At 47.2% G+C, this 26,249-nt stretch overlaps 1 protein-coding gene across 2 annotated transcripts in view; it reads right to left on the bottom strand.

Moving 5' to 3' along the window:
* The window catches only part of JAK1 (Janus kinase 1), a 79,420-nt gene extending 53,825 nt beyond the window's left edge, over positions 1–25,595 (bottom strand). For both annotated transcript variants that reach the window (XM_040407527.1, XM_040407529.1), the window contains exons 1-2: positions 25,480–25,595; positions 10,641–10,739 (exon numbers count right to left, since the gene is read on the bottom strand). The gene's annotated coding sequence lies outside the window, so the exon portion shown is untranslated. The remainder of the gene's footprint in view (positions 1–10,640; positions 10,740–25,479) is intronic.
* Positions 25,596–26,249: the final 654 nt, after the last annotated feature.

Genomic DNA, 26,249 nt, shown 5'->3' with positions numbered 1-26,249 from the left:
CACTAAAGTATTATTATTTTTTTGGGCTACTTAAATTCCTTATACAGCGATATATCAATCTATAAAGCTCTTACTCATTTTCGTTCAGTAGTTTAATCAAAAAACGGACTTTTATAATATGTAAATTACCTCTCTACCAGCAAGTAGGGCGGCTACTTGCTGGTAGCAGCCGCATCCTCCTCTCATAAAGACGCCCTCTTCTCATGTTGATCGACAGGGCCAGCGAACGCGCTTGTCCTCTGACTGGCCCTGTCTGCAATTTAAATCCCGCGCCTGTCTTCATTCGGCGCAGGCGCTCTGAGAGAAGGACGCTCGCCTCCTCAGTGCGCCTGTGCCGATGACGTCTTCTCTTTCGGTGACGTTATCGGCGCAGGCGCACTGAGGGAGTGCTGAGGAGGCGAGCCTCCTTCTCTCAGAGCGCCTGCGCCGAATAAAGACAGGCGCGGGATTTGAATTGCAGACCGGGCCAGTCAGAGGACGACCGCGTTCGCTGGCCCTGTCAATCAACATGAGAAGGGGGCGTCTTTATGAGAGGAGGATGCGGCTGCTACCAGCAAGTAGCCGCCCTACTTGTTGGTAGAGAGGTAATTTACATATTATAAAAGTCTGTTTTTTGATTAAACTACTGAACGAAAATGAGTAAGAGCTTTATAGATTGATATATCGCAGTATAAGGAATTTAAGTAGCCAAAAATAAATAAATTACTTTAGTGGGGTGACAGAAGCCCTTTAAGTAAAAAGTTCCGCTGTTCACAACCATTGACTCCTCATCCTTTCTACCGCCTTACTTTGCACCTAACGGTGCTGGAGTTACGAACACCAGGGACCCTGCCTCCAAGGCACCTTAAACCATTCCACCAAGGGCACCTCAACCACCATCTTGCGGGAGTCCCTGGACAACAGAGTGTGCCCCGAAGGAACTGGTGCGGTCCTTCCCTTCACTGCACACCGGCCCAGGGAGCTCTGCAGAACAGTGAGTAAACAACTACTACCCCTATCAGCCCACCAACACTCACATATTGCCCCTGCGGCCCAGTCGCTGTACCCGCGTCCGCATTGGCCACATATCCATCAGGGGCAGACTCAAGACCTGCAAATGATGAGAGCAAGGGGTCAGTCATTCACCTACACAACTAGGTCAGGGAACAGACGGACATTTCCACTCACTCGGAGGATGCAAGATGTTTAATTAACAGCAAGTCGTCTCCGGAGGATCCGCTCCAAATATACAACTTTCTCACAGGCAGCGGACAAAATGCCAGCGGAAAATCACTTCCAGCACGGAAACTATTCCGGCAGTGCTCTCTGCTCTGCCATGTTAACTCCTTAGTGACCACCCATACGCCTTTTTACGGCGATCACTACGGGGCCTTAGGTTGGGCCACCGCTTTTACGGCGGCCCAGTCTAAGCGTTGCATGGGTCCTTCATGCAACGGGGAGCGGGGGTCCGGCTTTCACATGATAGCTGCGGCCCTGCTCTAACAGCCCGGACCGGCAGGAGTGCCAATCCGGGCTGTTTAACACTTTACATACCGCGGGCAATGGCGCCCGCCACATGTAAAGTGCTGACAGACGGAGCAGACTCCCTCTGTCTCCCATCGGCACCTCACAAATGCGATCGTGGGGTGCCAATGTGTGTGAAGGCTGGCTGGGGTCTTGTTTAGGCCCCAGACCAGCCTTGAGTAATTTCCAGCAGGCTGCGCCAGAGTCAGAATAGCACTGACATTAAAATGCAAAGCACTATAGGGTCGGGATAATGCATTTGATTTTAAAATTAATCAGAATGTTGTCTGTTATAGTCTATTAAGTGGTAAAAAAATAAATATATATGCTTTTCAATGAAAGAAAATAGTAAAAAAAAAGAAATCGCCCCCATATGTTTGGTATTGTCGCGTCCGTAATGACCCGGACTACATAAACATCACGTAAATTATCCCCTACGGTGAACACCGTATAAAAAAAAAAAAAAAGACAGAATTGATAATTTATTCTTAGTTGCCACCGAAAAAACTTAATAACAAGCGATCAAAAAGCGCCATATAGTCCAAAATGATACCAAAAAATAAATACAAGTCGTCCCACAAAAATCAAGCCCTCACACAACTCCATAGAGAGGAAAATAAAAAAGTTATGGGTGTTGGGAAGCGGCAATGCAAAAACATTTTTTTGCCAAAAAAAAGTTAAAAAAAACTATATGTATTTGGTATCACTGTAATCTCAGTGACCCAGAGAATAAAGATATTATGTTATTTATACCGAAAAATGAACGCCATAAAATTTATAAGGTAAAAACGCACTGCCAGTATTTCTGATTTTCCCATCTCCCTCCAAGAAAGAGTTAATAAAAGTTAATCAGAAAATTATGTGTAGCCCAAAATGGCGCCATTAAAAACGTACAACTTGTCCCGCAAAAAACAAACCCTCATAAAGCTATATAGACGGAAAAATAAAAAAGTTATAGCTCTTGGAACGCGACGATGAAAAAGAGGAAGAAAAACACTTGGTAAGGACGTAAGGCCCAAAACAGGATGGTCACTAAGGGGTTAAGGATCCAGGCACACGTAAACATTTTCTGGTTACTCGGGGTCACGCATCCCTCGTCACATCGCACCAAGCTGCAGAGACCGCATACTGTGGTCATGGCCGTGAGTCTTCAGTGACCTCTGCACGACAAGAAGTCGCCAAAGAGCCGAACTGACTGCGGAAAATGACGACGCATGAACGATAAGTGCTCTGATCCCTGGGGAAGGTTTTCACTGCAATTTTAAAGGGGCCTGTATTATGTGCCACTAGTGTCCGAATGGTAGCGATCGGACCCCTGTCCACCACCCCGGCAGATCATCAGCCGCAGAGGCAGCCATTACTGTCCAGTCAATGACCGGCCACAGGAAAAGGCGGAATGGAGACATGAGACAAGGAGGCATTGTGCTTTGTCTTAGTGAACGCTGGGGGTTAGAATCCGACATACCCTACCAAGACAGCGTGAACCCCACTTACTGGTCACATCCACTGAATTACCAGTACAATTATAGTTTTTTTACTATTAACAACATTTATCACCTGTCTACAGAATAACTGAAAACGTACAATCACCAGAAGTCCGACCACGGGGACCCTCATCGACTCCCCAAGCCCACTGTGTGAATGTGGTGCATGTGTGACCGAGCTCCATTCATGTCTATGGGACTGAAATGTACAGCTATCTCCATAAGTTCCATAGAAGCGAATGGAGAATTGGCCACGCAACCCTTCAAAACAGAAAGGGCCACGATTTATCAAGATGGGGCCTGCGCTGCCGGAGGAGGCATGTCATTTATAACACGGCACATGCCTCCTCCAGCAGTCCGTGTGCTCGGAGGTGCTATGTATTTCAAGTATTATTTACTCCAGCTGGGGGCAACGGCCCATGTTCCATTTTCGGAAACTGTCGAGAATGGAGTAAAAATGCTGGTTGAAACTATTAAAAAGCCACCAGGGATTTGTGACTTTTTAATAACAAAAAAGTGTGTGGGGAATGATAAATTCCTTCCATGATGTCTTGGAGTAACTTACTGGGATATTGTAGATTGTAAGCCCTCGCGGGCAGGACCCGCTCTCCTTCTCCCATACCATGTAGATTGTAAGCCCTCGCGGGCAGGGCCCTCTCTCCTTCTCCCATACCTTGTAGATTGTAAGCCCTTGCGGGCAGGACCCTCTCTCCTTCTCCCATACCTTGTAGATTGTGGGCACTCTCCTTCTCCCATACCTTGTAGATTGTAAGTCTCGCGGGCAGGGCCCTCTCTCCTTCTCCCATACCTTGTAGATTGTGGGCCCTCTCTCCTTCTTCCATACCTTGTAGATTGTGGGCCCTCTCTCCTTCTCCCATACCTTGTAGATTGTAAGCCCTCGCGAGCAGGGCCCTCTCTCCTTCTCCCATACCTTGTAGATTGTAAGCCTCGCGGGCAGGGCCGTCTCTCCTTCTCCCATACCTTGTAGATTGTAAGCCTCGCGGGCAGGGCCCTCTCTCCTTCTCCCATACCTTGTAGATTGTGGGCCCTCTCTCCTTCTCCCATACCTTGTAGATTGTAAGCCCTCGCGGGCAGGGCCCTCTCTCCTTCTCCCATACCTTGTAGATTGTAAGCCCTCGCGGCAGGGCCGTCTCTCCTTCTCCCATACCTTGTAGATTGTAAGCCTCGCGGGCAGGGCCGTCTCTCCTTCTCCCATACCTTGTAGATTGTGGGCCCTCGCGAGCAGGGCCCTCTCTCCTTCTCCCATACCTTGTAGATTGTAAGCCCTCGCGGGCAGGGCCGTCTCTCCTTCTCCCATACCTTGTAGATTGTAAGCCCCGCGGGCAGTGCCGTCTCTCCTTCTCCCATACCTTGTAGATTGTAAGCCTCGCGGGCAGGGCCCTCTCTCCTTCTCCCATACCTTGTAGATTGTAGGCCCTCTCTCCTTCTCTCATACCTTGTAGATTGTAAGCCTTGCGGGCAGGACCCTCTCTCCTTCTCCCATACCTTGTAGATTGTAAGCCTCGCGGGCAGGGCCCTCTCTCCTTCTCCCATACCTTGTAGATTGTAAGCCCTCGCGGGCAGGGCCGTCTCTCCTTCTCCCATACCTTGTAGATTGTAAACCCTCGCGGGCAGGGCCCTCTCTCCTTCTCCCATACCTTGTAGATTTGTAAGCCCTCGCGGGCAGGGCCCTCTCTCCTTCTCTCATACCTTGTAGATTGCAAGCCCTCGCGGGCAGGGCCGTCTCTCCTTCTCCCATACCTTGTAGATTGTAAGCCCTCGCGGGCAGGGCTGTCTCAAAATCTACAAGGTATGGGAGAAGGAGAGAGGGCCCTGCCCGCGAGGCTTACAATCTACAAGGTATGGGAGAAGGAAAGCCTCGCGGGCAGGGCCCTCTCTCCTTCTCCCATATCTTGTAGATTTGTAAGCCCTCGTGGGCAGGGCCCTCTCTCCTTCTCCCATATCTTGTAGATTTGTAAGCCCTCGCGGGCAGGGCCCTCTCTCCTTCTCTCATACCTTGTAGATTGTAAGCCTCGCGGGCAGGGCCGTCCCTCCTTCTCCCATACCTTGTAGATTGTAAGCCTCGCGGGCAGGGCCGTCTCTCCTTCTCCCATACCTTGTAGGTTGTAAGCCTCGCGGGCAGGACCCTCTCTCCTTCTCCCATACCTTGTAGATTGTAAGCCCTCGCGGGCAGGGCCGTCTCTCCTTCTCCCATACCTTGTAGATTGTAAGCCTCGCGGGCAGGGCCCTCTCTCCTTCTCCCATAGCTTGTAGATTGTAAGCCTCCCGGGCAGGGCCCTCTCCTTCTGTACCTGTCTGTAACTCGTCTTGTTCCTGATTAGTGCAATTGTCTGTATTATGTATGTGCCCCGCTTATCATGTACAGCGCTATGGAATGAATGACGCTTTAATAATAAATAATATTGGGAATACTATGTCTCCCAGTGACCACCAGAAGCCGGCAGTGAGAGAGTCGGCAGTGTATGTGCGTTGCTCTCCATCACTGTCCATGGCACTTATAGAAAGCCCTTCAATGGGCCCTGGGCTGTCTATCTATACAAGGTACAGTATTCCCTGCAATGCCCCCCTATCTTCTCCATTTTGAATGACACGATCAGTGTTGACTGCAGCATTTAAAGCGTTGATCGGAGGTTCCTGTGATCGCTGCCATTAGAGTGGGATCTGTGTAAATCCATTGCCCTCTTCTGATTGCGAGGGCACACCTCAGATAAAGTCATGCACAGAACCAGTTTTACTTATGTATAGATATATTATTTATAATCACTGTATGGAGACCACATTGGTAACCGCAGCTGATATCACACGACATACAGCGTGGCTTCACTTCTATAAATAATTGCATTTCATTATTCAGCTGTGGAAGTAAAGTAAGGTTACCAGATGTTCATACAAGAAGCGCCAGACGCCCCCTTAGATGACGGCACAGATAAGGCATTTTACATTTATTTTTTCTGTCCACGGCTTTATATACTGCGGCGCTTCTGGCTGGGGCCTATATCTCTGTTCATACAGAGCTCGCAGCTTCACAAATAGAATGCCATTACATAGAACAGAGAGGGAAGAAAGAGGGAAACGCCAAAAAATAATGCAAATCTATAGGTTATTCAGAGCTGGGGGAATTTTTTAAGGGAAAACCTGTTAAAGGGAATTCATAATCTAGATTTTTTACTACATAAACCCAGATGCTGACACACATTCTTTTCTTTGTAACCTGCATTTATTTTCCCATCGTAGATATTTTTATATTCAAATTTCAGCACGATTATGGGGGGGTGGGGGGGGGGGGCTATTTTGCCTGGGCTGCTGTTAACATCATTCACAGATATACCATGTCTGGAAATTACTTATTGTCTTCTATGGGAGAGCATTGTGGGCATGCTCGGTGACCTGTGCAGAGGTCAATGTGCAGAGAGGGGGAGTAAATAAGCTGAGATGATCACCTACTGTGAATGGTAGATCCTGTGCTCAGTGTGAAAACTGCAAGATTTTAGGATTATTTTTCAAAATCTTGATCATGACATGGGAAATAAAAAAAAAGTCACCAGATTCTGAAAAAAAAAAAAAAAGTTAACTCTCCCATCATGACAGTTTGTTGCAATGTATCAAGGCAGGTAAGAGCTCGTTTATATCCCTGGTAACCTGATCCGACAGGCTGTTCCGGTAGAGAACAGCTTGCCGGAGTTTACCGGATACGGCATTGCAGGATTTTACCATTCATCACCGGATCCCCATTGACTATAAAGGGATTCAGCAGTGACCCGGACGCTTTCTGCCATAAACACTGGGTCTCAGATGGACAAATACTGCTGCATGTGGCATTTTTAGTCCATCCGATAGCCGGCCAGAACAGGTTACCGGAAAAGCCTGCCAGATTTAGAAACGCAGCTACGAACGTACCCTAAAGTGTATTCGCCGGGAGTCTACACACACACGGGACTGTCTAGAGTGGATGCAATTGTAGCAAACCCTCGGCTGTGAGGTAAATTAGGTCTCTAAGGTCCCTTTCACATGGACGAGTATTCCACGCAGGTGCAATGTGTGAGGTGAACACATTGCCCCCGCACTGAATCCTGACCCATTCATTTCAATGGCGCTGTGTACATGTTTTTTCACGCATCACTTGTGGGTTGTGTGAAAATTGCACCATGTTCTATATTCTGTGTTTTTTCAAGCAACGCAGGCCCTGTAGAAATGAATGGGGCTGCGTGAAAATCGCATTGCATCCGCAAGCAAGTGCGGATGCAATGTGATTTTCACGGATGGTTGCTAAGAAGACGAGGGATGAGCGACCCGGGACCCCATTTACTTTATTATTTTCCATTATAACATGGTTATAATGGAAAATAATAGCATTCTATAATACAGAATGCAAAGTCAAATGTCAATTGAGGGGTCAAAAAAATATAAAAAATTAACTCACCTCATCCACTTGATTGCGCAGCCGGCATCGTCTTCTTTCTTTTTCTTTCAGGACCTGCAAAAGGACCTTTGATTACATAATCGCGCTCACCACGTCATCAAAGGTCCTTTTGCAGGTCCTGAAAGAAGATGATGCTGGCTGCGCAATCAAGTGGATGGGGTGAGTTAATTGATTTATTTATTTTTTAACCCCTTGAGGCACATTTTCGTAAGAATTCTGTATTAAGAATGTTATCATTTTCAGTTATAAGGGAAAATAATACAGTGAATAGACTTTAATGGGGTCCGGTGTTGCTCATCCCAATCATCTCCTAGCAACCATGCGTGAAAATCGCACCGCATCCACACTTGCTTGCGGATGCTTGCGATTTTCACGCAGTCCAATTCATTTCTATGGTGCCTGCGTTGCGTGAAAATAGAACATGCAGAATATAGAACATTCAGCGATGCGTGCAAATCAACGCTCATGTGCACAGCCCCATAGAAATGAAATGGGTCCGGATTCAGTGCGGGTGCAATGCGTTCACCTCACGCATTGCACCCGCGCAAAATACTCGCCTGTGTGAAATGGGCCTAACAGTTTTTCAGCCTCATGATGTAAACAAGAATAATCCCATTCACCGACAGCAAGCAGAGATCTTAAAAATAGGGAAGGATTTAATCACAAAGTATATAAAAAAGTTGCAGAACCATTTTATATTTTATAGAGTCTAAGCTTCACTGACATAACAACCCTGTAAAGTCCCGTTCAGTAGAATGTGAACATTGAAATAGTGAGTCCCTTGTAGGAGCCATAACTTAGGTTTCGGTGCAGCGACGGACACTTTAGGCTCAACGTGTTACAACAGAAGTGGCCTCTACACATTACGGCACGTTATACACGACTGGAGCATTTAAAAATTGAGAAACATTTTAAGGATATGTCCACACAGCAAATGTTTACGCCGTCATATCTACAGCAGAAATCTGAGTCTGACCCTTACACTTCTGCTACGGATTTGCAGCAGATTTATCCCGATTCAATGGGGCTAGTTCACATGTGGCAACCCCACCTCAGTAAGAACTGTAATTTCAATTCATTTTCTGCATCGTGGATTTCAAATTGACAGCGGAAAAATCTGCGAATGTGTGAACTACCTGCCTACTTGACGTATTTCACGGTTATTTTGTAGTGGAATGTACCGGGCACTCAGAACTAATCGAAATTCCCAACTGATTTGCAAAATAAAAAGGCATAACTGCACAGTTTTTTTGCACATCGGCAGCTACGAGTGCCCTCACCTAAAGAGATTTCAATGGTCATCAGAACCATAGACACAATGATTGCCCGTGCATGTAGCGTGCGTGCCGTGTGGCACAAGTGCATGGTAAAACTGCATGGACGCTGCTTCAGACTATAAAACTCACAGGTTATCAGACTGACTCTTCTCTAGAGACATGATGTGCAAACCTCAAAATGGACATTCCTCAGATTGCTAAATGTTTCTGGCAGAGAAAAAGCAGAAAGACTGGACGGACGGCACAAAAAGCATCTCAAAACTGCGTGCCTCCTGGAGAAGTCAAGGGTAGTGTTGAGCGAACTTGTGTTTTAAGTTCTGCGTCCAAAGTTCGGGTTATCGAAGAATCGCCTTATGGATTCCAAATTCCGTTATGGTCCGTGGTAGCGGAATCCATAACGGGATTCTTCGATAACCCGAACTTTGGACGCAGAACTTAAAACACAAGTTCGCTCAAAACTATTCAAGGGCATCTCCTCGACTTCCAAACCTATCAGTACGGAGGTCGGTTTTGGAGCAGGGGGTGTAAAGGTGTATTTGTGGACGGTTTTTCTGGTCCCCGTGGCACGCATGAGCAGGATAAAATCAGTACGCCATCCCTACTGCCATAGAAACAAGAGCTTCAGGAGCCAGACCTTTCCAAAAGCCACTTTATTTTTTTTAGTTCCTGGGAAATAACAAATCATTAGAACATTTCTATGCAAACTGACCCCCGTAAGAAGGCACGCATCTAACCTACACCTGTCAAGGTGTTGTAAGGCTCTGTTCACACCTGCATTGGAGGCTCCAGTCTATCTGCCCCCTCAGGAACAAGAACATGAGGTGGAGTAAGGCTACTTTCACACTTGCGGCAGGACGGATCCGACAGGCTGTTCACCCTGTCGGATCCGTCCTTCCGCTATTTCGTCGTGCCGCCGGACCGCCACTCTGTCCCCATTGACTATGGGCTGCCGGACTAAAAGTCCTGCATGTCCGACTTTTTAGTCCGGCAGCCTCTGACCGCAAACTGCCGTACTGCGCCGGAGCTCCGCCCCGTCCCCATTATAGTCAATGGGGACGGAGCGGCGGTCCGGCGGCACGGCGAAATAGCGGAAGGACGGATCCAACAGGGTGAACAGCCTGTCAGATCCGTCCTGCCGCAAGTGTGAAAGTACCCTAACCCATGACTACAGGAGCTTGTTTCTAACCAGAGAGCTGTGTACACAAAACGGCAGAAATCGTTTCACTAAATATTTCCAAAGTTGCTTCATTTTTCGGATGCACCAGAGCAAAAAGGCCGGTAAATGTCGACATGAGATCATGTGCGGATCTCAGTCCAATCAAAGTCACAACTAAAACCGTTTTATCGAACTATTTGCAAGGTCCCTAGGATTTCTTGTAAAGTGGAAGAAGATGAAATTTTGATCTGATTTACGCACTATTTACTATAGATCTAGACAGGACAATCCCCTTTCAGGACGCAGTCGCCCCAGAGACGAGCTGTTGACATACAGGAAGGTACTGGCTGACAGCCGCGCATTTCAACGGGTGATCATATAATAATTTCAGCATTGTGATTAAAATGCAAAAAAAAGAAAGTCATGGTGGGCAGTGCTGTGCCGAAGGTATCCCTGTCCACATAACACATGCAGTGACAAAGGACAGGAGCCACGTAATCAGAGAAATATGGACACGTGTCAGGAGCAATTGCAATTAACCAGAACCGTTCAACAAGCGACAAACACAAATTAATCCAGTTCCAGGGGCTCATTCACACATGCCGGAGCTCCCGTCCTCCCCATGGTCAGAAAGTAATGGCATATTCTAGTAACAGGTCATAACTTTATAAGATAAAAGGAAGACACCTTGAATTTATTCAAAGAGACGGCTGTTAATACCCAAATTCGTTTACATTTTTGTCAATAAAAATCAGGCTATGGACATTGGATTTACTCACAGAAACATCTCTTCTGTTGAATGCATACGGCCAATGCTGCAAAACTGATTACATCCCAGTGGTTTCCACGTGAGCGTCCATCCAACACATCAGCTCTGCCTGCAAAATATAAAAAAAAGAAACATAAATCTTTCAGAAATTCAGAATGTCACAGTGCCAAAAATAGCAAGAAACATGAAAAAAACGTTTAACAATATCCACGGTTTCATATTTGGAAGGGATCTGCCACCTGTGAACAGGACCTCACAACACTTCGTGTCCCCTTTTACGCGGACTGTGGGTTATCGAGTAGAGGGGGCAGAAAGGTAGCTGGTAAATAATGGGGGGCTCTCACACCTCAGTCATTTGACAACCTGACATCTGGAGCTCTACCGTACCATCATCTCATGCAGGGCAGCGAATGGGACAAGTAGATTTTTTTTCTTCCTGGTTCTGAAATAAGCAGCAACAAAGGTATCAGCCGCTCAGCTTCCTGCAGCTACTAATTATTGAATGATTTTGAACAGATTTTAATTGATCAGCTTCCTCGAGGGTACAGCCGCACGCGGTGGCAAAATGAGCTTGGATTTGGTGTGGAAATGCTGCAGTTTTCAGCCTATGCAGCAATGTATTTTTCGCACATAAGTGCAGCACATCGGTAGCATTTACAATAGGTGTGGCCACACCTTAAGGCCTCCTGCACACGAATGTGTGCGCCCCGTGGCAGTGCCGACCGTGAGGCAGCTGCAGCGGATCACGGACCCATTCACTTTAATGGGTCCACGATCCGGCCTTTCCGCAAAAAGATAGAACATGTCCTATCTTTTTGCGAAATGGAAGTTCGGGACGAAACCCCACGGAAGCACTCCGTAGTGCTTCCGTAGGGTTCCGTTCCGCATCTCCGGATTTGCGGACCCATTGAAGTAAATAGGTCTGCATCCGAGATGCGGAATGCACACAGAACGGTGCCCATGTATTGCGGATCTGCAAATGCGGTCCGCAATACGACAACGGGACACCTATGGTCGTGTGCAGGAGGCCTAAGGGGGATGTCTCACCTCAGCAAATGGCATTTATCATGTAGAGAAAGTTAATACCAGCCACTTACTAATGTATTGTGATTGCCCATATTGCCTTCTTTGCTGGTTTCATTAATTTTTCAATCAGAGTGTTCACTGCTCATATCCAGGGGTTACCACTACCCTGCAATCCAGCAGCAGAGACAAAAGCGCCGACCTCTGCACACTCCCGCAGTTCTGGGGACCAGAGAGGCCGGCGCCTTCTCCTACATCCACCGCTGCTGGATTGCAGGGTAGTGGTAACCCCTGGATATGAGCAGTGTATAATGTGATGGAAAAATGAATGAAGCCAGCAAAGAAGGCAATATGGGCAATCACAATACATTAGTAAGTGCCTTGTATTAACCACTTCCCGCAACTGTAACGCCGAAAGGCGTCATTGCGGCGGCTCCCCCAGGCTACGCTAACGCCAATAGGCGTCATCTCGCGTGAGCCGAGATTTCCTGTGAACGCGCGCACACAGGCGCGCGCGCTCACAGGAACGGAAGGTAAGAGAGTTGATCTCCAGCCTGCCAGCGGCGATCGTTCGCTGGCAGGCTGGAGATGTGTTTTTTTTAACCCCTAACAGGTATATTAGACGCTGTTTTGATAACAGCGTCTAATATACCTGCTACCTGGTCCTCTGGTGGTCCCCTTTGTTTGGATCGACCACCAGAGGACACAGGTAGCTCAGTAAAGTAGCACCAAGCACCACTACACTACACTACACCCCCCCCCCCGTCACTTATTAACCCCTTATTAGCCCCTGATCACCCCTGATCACCCCATATAGACTCCCTGATCACCCCCCTGTCATTGATCACCCCCCTGTCATTGATCACCCCCCTGTAAAGCTCCATTCAGATGTCCGCATGATTTTTACGGATGCACTGATAGATGGATCGGATCCGCAAAACGCATCCGGACGTCTGAATGAAGCCTTACAGGGGCATGATCAATGATTGTGGTGATCACCCCATATAGACTCCCTGATCACCCCCCTGTCATTGATTACACCCCTGTCATTGATCACCCCCCTGTCATTGATCACCCCCCTGTAAAGCTCCATTCAGATGTCCGCATGATTTTTACGGATGCACTGATAGATGGATCGGATCCGCAAAACGCATACGGACGTCTGAATGAAGCCTTACAGGGGCATGATCAATGACTGTAGTGATCACCCCCCTGTCATTGATTACCCCCCTGTAAAGCTCCATTCAGATGTCCGCATGATTTTTACGGATGCACTGATAGATGGATCGGATCCGCAAAACGCATCCGGACGTCTGAATGAAGCCTTACAGGGGCGTGATCAATGACTGTGGTGATCACCCCATATAGACTCCCTGATCACCCCCCTGTCATTGATTACCCCCCTGTCATTGATTACCCCCCTGTAAAGCTCCATTCAGATGTCCGCATGATTTTTACGGATGCACTGATAGATGGATCGGATCCGCAAAACGCATCCGGACGTCTGAATGAAGCCTTACAGGGGCATGATCAATGACTGTGGTGATCACCCCATATAGACTCCCTGATCACCCCCCTGTCATTGATTACCCCCCTGTAAAGCTCCATTCAGATGTCCGCATGATTTTTACGGATGCACTGATAGATGGATCGGATCCGCAAAACGCATCCGGACGTCTGAATGAAGCCTTACAGGGGCATGATCAATGACTGTGGTGATCACCCCCCTGTCATTGATTACCCCCCTGTAAAGCTCCATTCAGATGTCCGCATGATTTTTACGGATGCACTGATAGATGGATCGGATCCGCAAAACGCATACGGACGTCTGAATGAAGCCTTACACGGGCGTGATCAATGACTGTGGTTATCACCCCATATAGACTCCCTGATCACCCCCCTGTCATTGATTACACCCCTGTCATTGATCACCCCCCCTGTCATTGATCACCCCCCCTGTCATTGATCACCCCTCTGTAAGGCTCCATTCAGACATTTTTTTGGCCCAAGTTAGCGGAATTATTATTTTTTTTTTCTTACAAAGTCTCATATTCCACTAACTTGTGTCAAAAAATAAAATCTCACATGAACTCACCATACCCCTCACGGAAACCAAATGCGTAAAATTTTTTAGACATTTATATTCCAGACTTCTTCTCACGCTTTAGGGCCCCTAGAATGCCAGGGCAGTATAAATACCCCACATGTGACCCCATTTCGGAAAGAAGACACCCCCAGGTATTCCGTGAGGGGCATATTGAGTCCATGAAAGATTGAAATTTTTGTCCCAAGTTAGCGGAACGGGAGACTTTGTGAGAAAAAAAATTAAAAATATCAATTTCCGCTAACTTGTGCCAAAAAAAAAAAATTTCTATGAACTCGCCATGCCCCTCATTGAATACCTTGGGGTGTCTTCTTTCCAAAATGGGGTCACATGTGGGGTATTTATACTGCCCTGGCATTCTAGGGGCCCCAAAGCGTGAGAAGAAGTCTGGTATCCAAATGTCTAAAAATGCCCTCCTAAAAGGAATTTGGGCACCTTTGCGCATCTAGGCTGCAATAAAGTGTCACACATGTGGTATCGCCATACTCAGGAGAAGTTGGGGAATGTGTTTTGGGGTGTCATTTTACATATACCCATGCTGGGTGAGAGAAATATCTTGGTCAAATGCCAACTTTGTATAAAAAAATGGTAAAAGTTGTCTTTTGCCAAGATATTTCTCTCACCCAGCAAGGGTATATGTAAAATGACACCCCAAAACACATTCCCCAACTTCTCCTGAATACGGCGATACCACATGTGTGACACTTTTTTGCAGCCTAGGTGGGCAAAGGGGCCCATATTCCAAAGAGCACCTTTAGGATTTCACAGGTCATTTACCTACTTACCACACATTAGGGCCCCTGGAAAATGCCAGGGCAGTATAACTACCCCACAAGTGACCCCATTTTGGAAAGAAGACACCCCAAGGTATTCCGTGAGGGGCATGGCAAGTTCCTAGAATTTTTTATTTTTTGTCACAAGTTAGTGGAAAATGCTGATTTTTTTTTTTTGATTTTTTTTTCATACAAAGTCTCATTTTCCACTAACTTGTGACAAAAAATAAAAAATTCTAGGAACTTGCCATGCCCCTCACGGAATACCTTGGGGTCTCTTCTTTCCAAAATGGGGTCACTTGTGGGGTAGTTATACTGCCCTGGCATTCTAGGGGCCCGAATGTGTGGTAAGGAGTTTGAAATCAAATTCTGTAAAAAATGACCTGTGAAATCCGAAAGGTGCTCTTTGGAATATGGGCCCCTTTGCCCACCTAGGCTGCAAAAGAGTGTCACACATCTGGTATTGCCGTACTCAGGAGAAGGTGGGGAATGTGTTTTGGGGTGTCATTTTACATATACCCATGCTGGGTGAGAGAAATATCTTGGCAAAAGACAACTTTTCCCATTTTTTTATACAAAGTTGGCATTTGACCAAGATATTTATCTCACCCAGCATGGGTATATGTAAAATGACACCCCAAAACACATTCCTCAACTTCTCCTGAGTACGTAGATACCAGATGTGTGACACTTTTTTGCAGCCTAGGTGGGCAAAGGGGCCCACATTCCAAAAGCACCTTTCGGATTTCACTGGTCATTTTTTACAGAATTTGATTTCAAACTCCTTACCACACATTTGGGCCCCTAGAATGCCAGGGCAGTATAACTACCCCACAAGTGACCCCATTTTGGAAAGAAGAGACCCCAAGGTATTTCGTGATGTGCATAGTGAGTTCATAGAAGTTTTTATTTTTTGTCACAAGTTAGTGGAATATGAGACTTTGTAGGAAAAAAAATAAAATAAAAAAAAATCATCATTTTCCGCTAACTTGTGACAAAAAATAAAAAGTTCTATGAACTCACTATGCCCATCAGCGAATACCTTAGGGTGTGTACTTTCCGAAATGGGGTCATTTGTGGGGTGTTTGTACTGTCTGGGCATTGTAGAACCTCAGGAAACATGACAGGTGCTCAGAAAGTCAGAGCTGCTTCAAAAAGCGGAAATTCACATTTTTGTACCATAGTTTGTAAACGCTATAACTTTTACCCAAACCATTTTTTTTTTACCCAAACATTTTTTTTTTATCAAAGACATGTAGAACTATAAATTTAGAGCAAAATTTCTATATGGATCTCGTTTTTTTTGCAAAATTTTACAACTGAAAGTGAAAAATGTCATTTTTTTGCAAAAAAATCGTTAAATTTCGATTAATAACAAAAAAAGTAAAAATGTCAGCAGCAATGAAATACCACCAAATGAAAGCTCTATTAGTGAGAAGAAAAGGAGGTAAAATTCATTTGGGTGGTAAGTTGCATGACCGAGCAATAAACGGTGAAAGTAGTGTAGTGCCGATTTGTAAAAAAGGGCCTGGTCTTTAGGGGGGTATAAACCTATGGTCCTTAAGTGGTTAAAGGGCTTCTGTCACCCCATTAAACCGTTTTTTTTTTTTTTTCTTTACTAATAATCCCTACACTGCGATCTCATCATACATAAGTTAATTAATGATTTTCGTTCAGTAGAATTTGTTAAAAATCGATTTTTATAATATGTAAATTACCTTGCTACCAGCAAGTAGGGCGGCTACTTGCTGGTAGCAGCCGCATCCTCCGATGGTAATGACGCCCCCTCTGCTTGTTGATTGACAGGGCCAGCGGATGGGATCTTTCTCTGCAGGCCCTGCCTGTTTTGATTCAATATCTGGCGCCTGCGCCGCGGCCGTACCTCTCTTCAATCTGCGCAGGCGCACTGAGAGGCGGCCACTCGCTCGGCCGCTCCATCCTCAATGCGCCTGCGCCGATGACGTCACATCTACACCCGGCGCAGGCGCATTGAGGAGCGAGCGGCCGAGTGAGTGGCCGCCTCTCAGTGCGCCTGCGCAGATTGAAGAGAGGTACGGCCGCGGCGCAGGCGCCAGATATTGAATCAAAACAGGCAGGGCCAGCAGAGAAAGATCCCATCCGCTGGCCCTGTCAATCAACAAGCAGAGGGGGCGTCATTACCATCGGAGGATGCGGCTGCTACCAGCAAGTAGCCGCCCTACTTGCTGGTAGCAAGGTAATTTACATATTATAAAAATCGATTTTTAACAAATTCTACTGAACGAAAATCATTAATTAGCTTATGTATGATGAGATCGCAGTGTAGGGATTATTAGTAAAGAAAAAAAAAAAACGGTTTAATGGGGTGACAGAAGCCCTTTAACTCTGTCTACAGGATAAATGACATTTGCTGAAATGAGACAACCCCTTTAAAAGGCTCATTCACACCCCAGAATTTGGTATGAAAACCATGCAAGGTGGATTTCCCGCCCTATCTATAGAGCCCGGGATGATTTCTGCACAAATTACCAAACCTTGTCAAGAAGGAACATGTACTCTTACACGGTGACATACACTACTCACAAAAAGTCAGGGATATTTGACGATGAACCTAAAATGCCCTCTAACCTTTACAAGTGAACTTAATGTGACCATCTTTAAACTTTCAAATGCGCATGTCCAACTGTTCAATGTTTCAGGACTTTTTGAACAACTTGCTGTTCTCTAACAAGGAGCTTAATGGCAAAATTCACAACAGGTGTTTGATCCATGAATCGCCCAATAGATTTCCTGGTTCAATTAGAATTGGTATTTAAACAGTCCTCCTCATCATGCTGTTCACATTTTGACATCATGAGACCAAGATGACACCTTACAATTGATCAACAGTACCTCGCCATTGTGAGGCTTCAAGCAGGATGTTCTCAGACGGAAGTGGCCCCTGAGCTTAGAGGGTCACAGAGTGTCATCAGGAGGTTGTATCAGAGATACAGAGACTGGAAGAGTCACAGAAAGGCAGAGAAGCTTCATTGTGAACAATGCCCTGCGGAACCGGATGATGAATGCCACACAACTCCAGACACATTTAAGGGAGGCGAGAGGCACCATTTGAAACCGTTTACATCAGCGTGGCCTGCATGCTTGTGAACCCTCAAGGTTACCTGACTGCACCACCAGGCTCAGGTGTCATCATCTCTTATGGGCCGGGGAGCATCTATGCTGGACGAGGGACCAGTGGGCCTCAGTGCTGTTCACTGATGAAAGTCGATTGACGCTGAGCAGAATTGATGGCTGCCAACAACGTTGGAGACGTCAAAGAGGGCGCTATGCATCAGTCACTGCTGTCACCAGATGAGCCTTTGGTGGTGGTGGTCTTACAGTGTGGACAGGTGTGTCTAGTCAGTACAGAACTGCCCGACACTTTGTGAATGGTCCAGTGACAAGCCCATACTACTTGAAGAACATCACTGATCCAGTCATTGTGCCTCTGCAGGAACAACACAGGCCTAATGTCATGGAGGACAATGCTCCAGCTCATGATTTAAAAACGACTGCTGGAGACTGGGGGACCTCAAATGGAGCGGCCCGCACTTTCTCCAGACCTGAATCCCATAGAAAACCTATGGGATCAGCAGAGTCGCCGTGTAGAGGCTCGTAACTCTGTACCCCATGTGAAATATTTTACAACAGAAAGCTCCAAAGGACACTGCAAAACACAGGGTAAAAAGGGCCTAAATACCACACAAAAAATACTAAAAGGCAGCAATTCAAGATAAAATGTGTCCGATATTCCGCCAAGCAATGTACACTACATCGTGCTGCAGTTATCACACTGTGGCATATTGTAGTGCGATTGGCAGATTTTTTGCACTTTGAAATTGCAGGTGCAGGAAACCTTACACGTCCAAGTTCATTGGACCCACAGAAATCACTACATTAGCGGTAATTATGCACCTAAAGTGAGACAAATCACAATGCGTTCTATTGTCCGGGCCACCATGGGCCTGAGATGTCGTCCTCACCTATCACCCAATACATCTCAGGCAATTGAACACTTCGTTCTGCCTTGTACACTTGAAAACAGTGAAAAGAGTAGGGCAAAGTCATCTGCAATTTGTATAATCAAATTCACACTGAAAACCGTCACCAGCCGAGTCCATACGGCACAGATTTGCATGGATAAGGAATTTGCTTAGTGTACCAGGGGCATAAACTGTAATAAAGTCAGATATAAATGTTATAAAGGACAGCTGCTTCCATCATTGCCTCAATCATTACATAGACGTTCAGCCGCTTCTATCTGTCTGAACCAATCAAATCATCTGAACAGAATTAAAGGGGCTCTCCGCTTTGAACAACCCCTTACTATTATAGGGGTCCCCTGACTATAGGCTGATCGTAGGTTGTCCTGCTGTCTAGAACCCCTGAGATCAGCTGTAATCTGTGCAAGAAAACTGCAGCAAATGCTCAAGCCCCCTTCAGCGCCACCAGAGGAGGAAAGAAGTATTACAATGGTGCAATTAAAATTAAAGGGGCATTCCGCAGGACAGAGGATAACTAATAGTTTAGGGGAGTCCGACTGCTATGAACCTCATCGATCAGCCTGCGGGGGTCCATGAAATGAATGCACCAGCAGGCTCAGCATGCACACCTAACGGGACAGCAGAAAACGACTGAGCGCTTGTACTCCAAGAGTCTGGACGAGCACCATGCATACTCAGCTTGACGCTCTATTCATGTGAGGGGGATCCTATAGGATACAGAGTCCTTTGTCTCGTGACTGTCAGACTCCGACCTGGAAAGGGAATAAACTACTACAACTGGAGTACCCCTTTAATAAATAGGCATGCCTAGCCTTCCTGACGGAGCAAGAGCCTCTTTGCAGTCACTTTCCACCCTAAGTGAAGAAGTTAAAATCCCCCTTAACTGAATGGTGACCGTCCTCTACTCTATTAAAGGGGTTGTCCGAGGCCAATAAAAAATAAAAATAAAAAGTGGCAGGAGGTTGGAACAACCTCTCCTTCTCAGAGTGTCCCAGTTCCCGCGCCCGTCCTCGCCAAACCAGAAATGTGACATGCTGTCTACATGCACGTTACTGCTGCCGGGCACTCAATGGCCTCAGTGACGACATGAGCATTGATGCCATGTGAGTGCAGCGGTCAAGGGCATGTAGATGGCACTTCAAGCTGCCATTCTGGACAGTATCTGCGGCGCGGGTATCGGGACACCGACAGAGCTCTAAAGTGAGGCACAATCTTCTTAAAGGGCATATGTCAGCAGATTTGTCCCTATGACACTGGCTGACATGTTCAATGTGCACTTGGCAGCTGAAGGCATCTGTGTTGGTCCCATGTTCATATGTGCCTGCATTGCTGAGAAAAATGATGTTTTAATATATGCAAATTAGCCTCTAGGAGCAACAGGGGCGTTACCATTACACCTAGAGGCTCTGTTCTCTCTGCAACTGCCGTTCCCCCTGCAGCAGGAGCAGGCAAAGTAAACATCAACACGCCTGCCCAGTCCTGTCAAAGTGGAGAGGGCATGGTAGTTTCAGAGAGAGCAGAGCCTCTAGGTGTAATGGCAACGCCCCCATTGCTCCCAAAGGCTCATTTGCATATATTAAAACTTTTAATTTTTCTCAGCAATGTGGGCACATATGAACATGGGACCAACACAGATGCCTTCAGCTGCCAAGCGCACATGGAACAGGTCAGCCAGTGTCATAGGGACAAATCTGCTGACAGATGGCCTTTAAGGCATATGATCTAATGGGCGCAAGAATGCAAATCGCCCTATGAACAAGCAACATGTTCACACAAGGTTCATTTTTAAAAGGGTTTTCACCACCAGAGAAGGTGATGACGCTGCCATCGTCCTTACAGCCTCCCCTGAACCTGAAATCAGGCTGAATTAGCTGTATTCTCCTCTGCGATCTTGAGGCTGCAGATAAAATATAACTATCATGCATTTAAAAAAAAATGTATGAAGTCACCGATGTACATAATATCACGCTGCCAGAAAGCGGCATCATATCTTACTATGTGCCACTGCGCTCCGCAGCTTATACAAAGGGCACAACCTCCGACTGCGAAGTTATCCAGATTCTTAAAAATCATAGTCCATCCTTAGGGTAGATCAAAGAGGGTCTGACTCTTGGCACCCCAATCAGTTGTTTGTAGGGGCAGTGGAGCTCCTGCCCTTTTTTTTTGTAGCGGATGTGCTTAAAATATTGGTATAGGACAGGACTAAGACGTCAACCACAGCCCCTACTAAAAGTAAAGCATTATGTAGTACAGAGCGATATAAATAAGGAAGGGGACACATCAGCGCCATGGACGCTTTACTATGTGATCGCTGGGGGGTGTTGTGAGATGGACCCAACAAATCTGTTCTAATGTGCCCTAAGGATAGATCATCTAGATAACTGATCCCATTCTGTCTGCCAGAAGCCACCACTAGAGGGAGCTACCTCCATACTGTTTGTACACTGGCCTCAATACCGACATAGCAGGGCAGTTTCACTTTGCACTGAGAGGCCTCATCCTCTTTGAAAAAGTACAGAAAAGTTTAAAAAGTCACATATTATAGCGCAAATATGGCATGCAACTTTTTTATACACCATAAGCCTTCCCCAGCGGGCTTATCTCGTCTAATATTTAGACAGTGTGAACTTAAGGGTCCATTCACACGTCCGTAAGTGTTTTGCGGATCCACAAAACACGGACACCTGCAATGTGCGATCCGCAATTTGCGGATCCGCACATCACAGACACTATAATAGAAAATTCCTTTTCTGGTCCGCAATTGCGGACAATAATAGGACATGTTCTATTTTTTTCAGGAACAAAATTGCGGATCCCGAAAAAACGGATCCCGAAAAAACGGATGCGGATCCCGAAAATGCAGATCCAGGAAATGTGGATTTGCATCCGTTCCAGCCCCATTGAAAGTGAATGGGTCCGCAAATTGCGGAACGAATGCGGACCCAAATTACGGACGTGTGAATGGACCCTAAAGGCTACTTTCACACTGCCGTTTTGGCTTTCTGTTTGTGAGATCAATTCAGGGCTCTCACAATCGGTCCAAAAGGGATCAGTTTTGCCCAAATGCATTCTTAATGGAAAAGGATTGACTCAGAATGCATCAGTTTTCCTCCGTTCAGTCTCCATTCCGCTCTGGAGGCTGCTTGCAGCGTTTTGGTGTCCGTCTGACGAAACTGAGCCAAACGGATCCATCCCGGCACACAATGTAAGTCAATGGGGACGGATCCATTTTCTCTGACAAAATCTGGCACAATAGAAAACGGATCCGTCTCCTATTGACTTTCAATGGAGTTCATGACGGATCCGTCTTGGCTATGTTACAGATAATACAAACGGATCCGTTCATGACGGATGCATGCAGTTGTATTATTGTAACGGATCCGTTTTTGCAGATCCATGACGGATCTGCCCACAACGAGAGTGTGAAAGTAGCAAAGATGCGACTGATTTATCAGACTTCTTTATGCTAGATGATACATTTTGGGCATCTTTAGACGGTCCAGTCTATGTTTTATTAGTTGGCTAACTATTCGCTAAAATCATATGACAAAATTCTTGTACAAATGTGGCACGTGGTGTCAATCTGAGGTCGGGACCCCTTCACACATATCCATGCCCCATTTTCCAGTAAATCTGCACCAGTATGTGCGGAGCTCCCCCTAGCAGTGAGTGCAGGCAGCTAAAAAGTTATAATTTAAAGGGGGTGTCCACGATTAAAATAAAAGTTGACAGCAAAGAATATACTAAAATGATAATACCTATATAATACACATACACACTTCCCAGTCAGTATACAGAGCACCATGCACACAGCCCATCATCAGCAAATCCATTAATAAGCCTGTATTAGGGAATTGCTGACTTTACAGTTGCCTGGCGCACAGGTTCGGTGTCTCGTCGGTGCAGGGAGGTGCAGTCCGTTCTATGACTGGTTTCTTCTTTAGGGGAAGTTGCCCTTCTAGCCGTATAAAGTAGACGGACGGCCCCGTGGTTTTACCCGATGTGAGTCATGTCGGTGTTCTGCAATATGTGACTCTCCAGTTGTTATGAAACTACAGCTCTCAGCATGTCCTTAACATGCAGGCTGCAGACCACGGTCCTAAACCTCCAGCTATAAAGGGAAACTCCATAAGAGAATAACTTTAGTGGGTCCTCAAGATGGGACTAGCGCCCATCACACTGCACCCCCTAACCCTGTGCCCTCTACTGCCTTAACTCACCACTCCTCGCCCCCCTCATCCACCCACTACGTCCACCTTACCCACAACTTGGGTAACGGCCTCAGTGGGATTACCGGTCCTACAATCACCTCAGACGCCCACCAATCACCCACTCGCCTAATACCCAGCTTCCTGTGCCCACTCACCCACTAAACCTGCTGGCTTCCTCTGCCGCCCAGTCTCCCCTCAGTCTCTATGCCTCTTCCCTCAGTCTCTACCCTCTACCCACTATGCCCTTCCTGTGTCCCTTAAATATCGCCCTCTCTGCTACTACATCTCCCATCATCCCGTCCTAAATTGGTCCTACTCCTGACATCAGTCATGTCCACAGTCACTACACCTCCCATCGTACAATACGCTACCTGTAGTCATTTTCAACTACTCCCCTCATTGTCCACAGACTTACCCACTCTACAGTATCACTCCAAGCCCACTACTGCCCTCAATGTCCACCAACCGACTCACTACTCATCTACCAACTGACCCACTACTCCTATCAAGATCCATCAACTGCTTTACTACTGCCCTCAATGTCCACCAACCGACTCACTAATCCTCTGAACATCTACCAACCAGTTACCTGCTCCTCTCAACATCCACAGACAGATTCACTACTCCTCTCAACATCCACCAACAGATTCAACACTCAATGTCCATTGATTGACTCACTCCTCCCCTCAGTCTCTCCATGCTGTCCACTTTCCCTCACACTTCCTTCACCTGACAACTCAGCAGCGGCTATTCCACTACTCCCCTCAGTCTCCAGCAGCTATTCTACTACTCCCCTCAGTCTCCAGCAGCTATTCTACTACTCCCCTCAGTCTCCACTGACTATTAGGCTAGGGCTACACGACGACAATAAGTCGCACGACACATAGGGCACAACGACATCGATGTCACACTAATGTCGGGCAAAAATTTTATAATGATAGTCTATGGTGTCACACTGCGACATGCTGCGATTGCGACACGACAGTCGCAGAAAAATCTATTTTGGATGGGTTTTATGCGACTGTCACGTCACAGTATGTCGCAGTGCGACACCATAGACTATCATTATAAAAATTGTTGCGAGACAATGGTGCGACAAATGTCGCTGTGTAGCCCTAGCCTTAGTCCCTTTTCAGACAAGCGAGTCCCACGCTGCAGACTCGCAGTGGGAGTATGCGGCAGCTCCTGTCCTGACCTCCCAGCACTGTCAGGGGTCGCACAGCATTATACTGATTTATGATGCTATGTAACCCTTACAGTTCTGGAATGTATTATGACAGCATTATGTCAGTGTTAGCCAATACATTCCAGACCTCTAAGGCCTCTTTCACACGGGCGTTGCGGGAAAAGGTGCGGGTGCGTTGCGGGAACATGCACGATTTTTCCGCGCGAGTGCAAAACATTGTAATGCGTTTTGCACTTGCGTGAGAAAAATCGCGCATGTTTGGTACCCAAACCGGACTTCTTCACAGAAGTTCGGGCTTGGGATCGGTGTTCTGTAGATTGTATTATTTTCCCTTATAACATGGTTATAAGGGAAAATAATAGCATTCTCACCTTAATCCACTTGCTCACGCAGCCCGGCTTCTCTTCTGTCTCCTTCTTTGCTGATTGCAGGTCCATCACATGGTCCATCACATGATCCATCACCATGGTAAAAGATCATGTGATGGATCATGTGATGACCGGAGTGACGTCACCACAGGTCCTTTTCCTGCACACAGCTAAGATGAAGACAGAAGAGATGCCGACTGCGCGAGCAAGTGGATTAAGGCGAGTTAAATAATTTTTTTATTTTTTTTAACCCCTCCAGCGCTATTTTACTATGTATTCTGTATTCAGAATGCTATTATTTTCCCTTATAACCATGTTATAAGGGGAAATAATAATGATCGGGTCTCCATCCTGATCGTCACCTAGCAACCGTGCATGAAAATCGCGATTTTCACGCAGCCCCATTCACTTCTATGGGGCCTGAGTTGAGTGAAAAACACACAAAAAAGAGCTTGCTGCGATTTTCACGCAACGCACAAGTGATGCGTGAAAATCACCGCTCATGTGCACAGCCCCATAGAAATGAATGGGTCCTGATTCAGTGCAGGTGCAATGCGTTCAACTCACGCATCGCACCCGCGCGGAAAACTCGCCCGTGTGAAAGGGGCCTAAGGGTTACATAAATTCATAAATCAATATAATGCTAGACCAGTCAGTGCTGGGAGGTCAGGACAGGAGCTGCCTCATACTCACGCTGTGAATCTGGAGCGTGACACTCGCTCGTCTGAAAGGGGCCTTACACTACCCCCCTCAGTATCCGCCAACAATTCCACTAACCCCCTCAGTATCCGCCAAATATTACACTACTCCCCTCAATCTCCACCAACTATTACACTACTCCCCTCAATCTCCACCAACTACTACACTACTCCCCTCAGTCTCCACAGGCTATTCCACTACTCCCCTCAGTCTCCACAGGCTATTCCACTACTCCCCTCAGTCTCCACAGACTATTCCACTACTCCCCTCAGTCTCCACAGACTATTCCACTACTCCCCTCAGTCTCCACAGACTATTCCACTACTCCCCTCAGTCTCCACAGGCTATTCCACTACTCCCCTCAGTCTCCACAGGCTATTCCACTACTCCCCTCAGCCTTTACCGACTATTCCACTACTCCCCTCAGTCTCCATCGACTACTCCCCTCATCCTCCCCGCTCACCCGGAAGCTGTGGCCCCGCTGGTCCCCTCACACGGTGCTGCTCCCGGGCTCCTCGCCGTCAGGACTTCTTCTCAGTTCTCAGTGCGCGGCCCCGAGCTCCGCTTCCCGTCACTCGGCTGACAGCTGTGCGCATGCGCGGGGAGCCCCGGCCGCGAGATTTCTTAAGGTGGATCTGAGAGATCCCAGAGCAGATCCTGTGCCCTGACAGACAGCACCCAGAGCAGATCCTGTGCCCTGACAGACAGCACCCACTGCACCCAGAGCAGATCCTGTGCCCCGACAGACAGCACCCAGAGCAGATCCTGTGCCCTGACAGCACCCACTGTACCCAGAGCAGATCCTGTGCCCTCACAGCACCCAGAGCAGATCCTGTGCCCTGACAGACAGCACCCACTGCACCCAGAGCAGATCCTGTGCCCCGACAGACAGCACCCACTGTACCCAGAGCAGATCCTGTGCCCTCACAGCACCCAGAGCAGATCCTATGCCCTCACAGCACCCAGAGCAGATCCTGTGCCCTGACAGCACCCACTGCACCCAGAGCAGATCCTGTGCCCTGACAGACAGCACCCAGAGCAGATCCTGTGCCCTGACAGACAGCACCCACTGCACCCAGAGCAGATCCTGTGCCCTGACAGACAGCACCCAGAGCAGATCCTGTGCCCTGACAGACAGCACCCACTGCACCCAGAGCAGATCCTGTGCCCCGACAGACAGCACCCACTGCACCCAGAGCAGATCCTGTGCCCTGACAGACAGCACTCAGAGCA

Source organism: Bufo bufo, chromosome 9, assembly GCF_905171765.1.
Source record: "Bufo bufo chromosome 9, aBufBuf1.1, whole genome shotgun sequence".
Lineage (NCBI taxonomy): Eukaryota > Metazoa > Chordata > Amphibia > Anura > Bufonidae > Bufo > Bufo bufo.
The sequence above is the reverse complement of the archived record's forward strand: the minus strand, read 5'-3'. Positions and strand labels throughout refer to the sequence as shown.